Here is a 6,315-nt window from a genome sequence, read left to right as displayed (position 1 = left end):
ACTGGGAGAAAGGCTTGACCTTCCCTTTGCCCATATTGACTTGCCTTTTATTAATAAAAACCCACACCTTTCCGCTTGAGGAATGGGCTTATATTTACAAAACCATTCTCTTCCTCTTCCTCTTCGACATTTTGATCACTAAGGACTAATTAAAGAGAGTAAGTTATCGATCGAGCCAATGCTAGAGCGCTCCTCTCTAACTTGCGAGGTATCCCTCTTATATTGACATTGATGCAATATAATATGCCTGTGATGACAAGAAAGAACACTTACGGGTGGATAAGTGCATATCTTTGCAGACCTCTTTTTAGGTGATTAGGTTCCCTGTGCTTTAGACTTTGTTTATTCCTTAATGGGGACATTTGAAGGAGGGAGAACTAGAAGCGAGATGGTAACCAGTAAAGCCTACTTTGTTGTAATGCGGACAAAAGAAAAATAAAGGTATGGAATGGAGGAGGGATTAGTGAGAGCATAAGAGAAAATAGATTAAAAGGTATATCGAAATTTTAAAGTTAAAAGTCATGTTTTACCCTAAAAAAAAGTGAGAGCTTTACGACATCCACTTCTTGCGTGTGAACGGCGTCTTACTTCAGTTCAACCTAAACTCGTTTACGGCAAAAACTCAATGCAAATAGACCCCCACCTCTCCAAGAATATCTCTCATGCAAGTATGAAAATAGACACCGGCCACCTTTCAAATAATCTCTCTCATGCAAGTATGAAAATCAATGCAGACACCATATCAAGTCAATATACCACTATGTATATTGTCTAGAGACAATTTTCACAAAAAGTGTATTGTGTTTGCAATTCCTTTTAGTGGCATATTTTATTAAATGTCACAAGTGGTGAATGGTGAGTATGCTATGATAAGTTATACAAACATAAGGTAATTTTTTTTTCTAGCTAAGATTCTCTCTCGGCCTTTTCATCATTGGTTGATGTACCCTCCTTGAATTTTAGCTAATCCGCGTCTAGTGTGCCACTCAGTTTTTTCAATTCCCGACCTTATATTATCAGCTCTGCTGCAAGCTATGCATGTGTTACCTCCAGCGAATCATGAATAGGCGTAACATGCAATGTATCACCTTTTTAGAGAATAGTCCGTACATAAAGGTAAATGAATATTCCATAGTCATAGCTACAAATCACCAAATATGAAACTTGCAAGTGGTTAGTTTATATTGACGAAAATTATTTAATAAAGTGACAGAGTTTATTTGTAACTTACGATCCCTTTTGAGGCTCGTATGGGATTAACTTTTATTGATATGTTCTCCAAGCTTTATTAGGATCAAATGCGGCCTTCATATGGTCTATGAAATTGATGATGTTATTAACAGGCTCAAGGTAAGAACTGCAATCTGCTGAGCTATAATGCATGACAATATTTTCATCCAATCTAACTTCGACAAGATGCCAATGATCATGACAAATAATTGGGACAGTGAGTATTGTTCGGCTGGAAGCAATATGCTTTCGTATATGCATTTGATATAGTTGCTGAAGATCAGGACGATCTCCATAGAGTGAATGTTGTTTTACCAAAATAAGACAATAAACAGTATTAATTATTTATCATGCTCATGTATTAATGTTCACCTATATAAGTTAAAGTAATATGGAACATGTTGTCCGTAATATGTATTATGTTAACTATAACATGTTGCATGTTAACTCTGTCACGTAACATGTTAGCTATTACCTTAACCATGTTAACTATAAACCGTGGCATGTTAACTATAACATGCAACACGTTAACTGTAACATGCAACATGTTAACTATAACCTACAACTTGATATCCATAAATTGTAACATATTAACCATAACACATTACATATTAACTTTATCATGTAACATGGTACCTATTACCTTAACCATGTTAACTATAAACTGTAATATGTTAATTGTAACATGTAACATGTTGTAACTCGTTAACTGTAACATGCAACATGTTAACTATAAACATGTAACACGTTAATTGTAACATGCAACATGTTAACTATAACCTGAAACATGTTATCCATAAGTTGTAACATGTAAATTTGAGGAATTTGAGTAATAAGCTTACATAGAAAAATGACAACACAATACCATACTCCTTGTTTATAGCGGATTTCTCAGGCTTTTGTAACCATGATCGTTTTCTATCTAATAGCACCTAAGTTACCTGCAAATTAAAGATAAAAGTTATTCTTTCAAATTCATGATTCAGCTCCACATTTGTTTAAAGATGCAAGTTACTTTTTCATCGAGCCTTCCTCTGTGAATCAAGGAAAGGAGTTAATTCCTCGTAATCATGCTATTCAAGGATATGATGACATCCAATTTCCTATAAAGTATTAAAATATGGTTAGGCAGAATGTTAATAGCTAAATGATCCAAGTTAACCTCTAAAAGCTAAAACATTACATATTCCAGGTAACATTCACAACTTATAGCAGAGGGTTAACAGCTAAATGATCAAAATTATTAGCTTTTGCCTAACTTTCACATGTTTTAACAAAGATAAAAATAATAGTAAAAGGATTAACAGTGATCAGCACTTATTGGCAGTATTTCTACTTGTGATAATGCGCGAGCCATTTGTTCTCCTCAGCTATGAGTTTAGCTGCCACCTTGCTTGGTATTCTGTAGTTATGTAAAAAAAGCCTCTATGCTAACCAACATTCGCAGACTTGACCTAGCTATATCAGGAATCCCCTCATTCACCTTCTTTAAAGCAGCATGATTAACATCCGACATATACGTGCTTTTTAACAAGTCCCAATTGACAATGTTGTCATCATAGTAAACTTTTTTTTCATCTACGTCGTTAGTGGAAACAAGTGGTTTATCTTTGTGGTCCTCTTCCTTAGATTTCAGTTTCTTTTGTTTGGTGAATGACATCTTAACCAGTTGTGATCTCTTGATAGCTCTTGTGCTTGGAGCTATACTCCTACAAATCACATAGCTTTTGGAGACCGTCTTCTTCATTCTCTTCATGAATTTGCAAAGTGGTATGTCCTCATCCCCAGCTACCTCATGGTGCGTATGCACATCCGCAATCTCAGGTTGTGTATCCTCCTCCACATCAACTCCTTTCTCATTCAATTGCTCGTCCTCTTCATTCTTATTTACTTCGTCTCTCACTTCTTCATTTCCACTAAAATGCTCCTGAAGGTTACCATCTTCATAATCAAGCCCGAATTTACTATCAAGAAATCTATATCGTCATCATGTCGGTCAGTTTCATCCGTGGTTGTCTATCCCTTCTTTTGCTTTACAATAAACTTCTTCATATTTTCTTTTAAAACTTCGGGATCTATTATGTCACCAGATCCCTCGAATCATTTAACTTTTTCATTAAGCCTACGGATCTCATTTATAAAGGTTTGACAATACAATTTCTTTAATGCTTCGGTGCATAACATATTCTCTAATTTAATTTAGCAACATTTCTCTAAAATTTGAGCTGCTTCTCAAATGGTAACTCCTTAATCTCATATTCGTTTTGAAAAACATCATCAATAGCATTTTGGTACAATCTGTAATTTATTAAAAAACACAAAAGTTAACAGTTGCTTCTAAAAGGTTAACAGGTAAAACACTAAAGTTCACACACATTACTTAAATCAAAATAGATTATGGATATATTTCACATATACACAATAATTATTAACATGCAAGCAAGTAACATTAACATTCTTTCATCAAAATTAATAGTTTGTCAGATATACTTATTAGTTAAAACTATAAACTTACTACACACTGGTTTAGATCTTACCAAACCGATTGATGATTTCTTCTTTTCTTCCTTCTTTTCTCCTGAGACTTTTTCCTCCTATCTGCTTTCTTCTCCTTGATAACTTTTTTCAGAGAAAGTTGCATATGATGCTTCTTTACTAGGAGTGTTGGAATCCCTTTTTTCTAATTCTTAATGAATCATCTTCCCTCATATTTGGCCTTCTGAGTGGATATTTTTCAATCCAAGGGCCAAATTTAGCTATAGGTTTCTGTATAACAGCAATGCTTGCTTTTTCAGCTTTTGCAATAATTGTTTCCTTTCGGAGAGATCCAGACTCCTCTCCAATTATCATCCAATTAGTCAATGGTGGCTTGAATCTATTACTCAGGACATATTTTTTAATCTCTGTCATTTTATAGTACCATAGCTACAAATATATTGTTCCAATTAATCGGTTAACATGCACCATCTGTTTAACATGAAACAAGAAAATATAGTTGACATGAATAAACTGAAATGTGTTATTCATCAAATATAGTTAACACTAACATAACAAACCTTAACACTAACCTCAATATAGTTAACATGAACCGGATAACCTTAATTACCTTTAACTTTAGTTGACAGAATACACATAAACGTTCACATGCACATGTTAACCATAACAATAAAAAAGTTAATATAACTTACGGGGATCAGAGGCATGCATCCAGGAACATATGAAACTCCATGTTTGTTCAGACCTTCCCTAACAATCTTAATGCCTTTCTTCGTCTGGTCATAAATGAATTTCTCCTAAGCCACATTCTTCACTCTTTCAATGCAAGTAACATATTAAACAAGAGCCTAGGGATGCCTTGCACACTGCTGGGGCATCAAATCATGGAACATTGATAAAGAATCTACAGAAACACAAAGTCCTCAATATCCTTCTTCTTTATTGATTCAACAAGAGATTCTAGTAGCCCTTCTACATATCTTCGCATATTCTTTGATGATTCTTTTTCATTTCTAGTAAATTGCTCAGCAAAATACTCCATTCAAATCCTAGTGTGAGGATCTCTATTGCTATAAATTATTCCCCTATTAATTGGCAAACTAGTGTGACCATGAACCTAGTCCAAATCAAAATTGTCCAAATCAAAATTAACTATCTTTTCTCTCCCACTGTTAGCATCGGGCAAAGCAAGCGTCACTTCACCCCCTACATAGTGACTCAAAATAAGTTCAAGTGTGGGCCGATCTACTGATAGGGGACCAAATGTTATATAATACTCAAATGTGCATCCCTAGTATGCATCTTAGCCCCACCACTTCATTCTCGGTTAAAGTACGTACTTTTATAAAATCATAATATGCGCTAAAACTAGTGGTAGGTCTAATTTCTGTAGCATTACCAGACTTTTCCCTGTAATAAAATTTAACATTCAACATTAATCTATCTAAACTTAACATCTAACAGCCGATAGTAACAACCAACAATGAAATGTAACAGTTATGCTATACCCCTTTAACAACCATTCATTAGACTTATTATCGATCAATAAAACTTAACACATAATGTGTAAAGTCAAGTATCAGATACCAATATCATCAACCAAACTCCAGAGTTAACAGTTTATAAGAAATGTTAGCAGATTACAATGAAACGTAATAGCCAATCATTCATCTATAATATTAATATAGTTTATAAGAAATGTTAGCAGATTACAATGAAACGTAATAGCCAATCATTCATCTATAATATTAATATCTTACATTTCACAGATCCAGGTAAATATTTCACAATGCACCAACATTAATCTGTAACATCAATCTATCTAAATTTGACGTAAACTAATTTCTTTCTGGATTTCTCTAATTCTTGTTTTGAACTTGGAATTTTCCTTTTTCTTGGTAACCCCTTTTGCATGCCCAACAGGGTTTGGGTGGCTTCACCAATGTTGTCATTCCTTGATGATGATGCATGTGTGGACGAAGACTTGGAGGGGGAGGAGGATGAGAGAGAAAAGGGTCTATGGTCGGTCTTAGACGGCAGCGGGGATCTTTGAAACTCTTCGGCGGCAAAGGGGATGTTTAACATTCTTGGAAGGCGAGGGGGGATCTTTACCAGTTGACAATGGAGAGCGGGGATCTTTAACGGTGGTTGAAGGTGAGTCTTGTCGCTCGTTGTCCATTGCCGCAGGTTTACACTCTTGTAGTGGTGGAGGAACACGATGAACAACTTCGAATTGATCGTCTTTTGTTCCAGCTTCTGGGGACTCTGGGATCACTGTCGAGATTTCGGCCATTTTCTGTCTAATTTGACAAACCCCTAGAGCGGAGATTGAGTGGAGATTTGGGGATTTCACCGGCTAATTTTTAACCTGAGAGAGAGAGAGAGAGAGAGAGAGAGAGAGAGAGAGAGAGTGTGTGTGTGTGTGTGTGCGCGCACGTGTGTGTGCGCGGGAGGGAGAGAGGAGAGAGAGAACATGATTTGAGTTAGAAAGTGAGCAGGCGCGGTTAAAATCATGGGTACTGTAGCGATAACCGACTAGGGGTAGAATAGGGTTTTAAAACTTTTTCTCTCAAGTCGCTGAGTTAGCAG

Source organism: Asparagus officinalis, chromosome 2 (assembly GCF_001876935.1).
Source record: "Asparagus officinalis chromosome 2, Aspof.V1, whole genome shotgun sequence".
In the NCBI taxonomy this organism is placed as follows: Eukaryota; Viridiplantae; Streptophyta; class Magnoliopsida; order Asparagales; family Asparagaceae; genus Asparagus; species Asparagus officinalis.
This window is presented reverse-complemented; position numbering follows the sequence as displayed.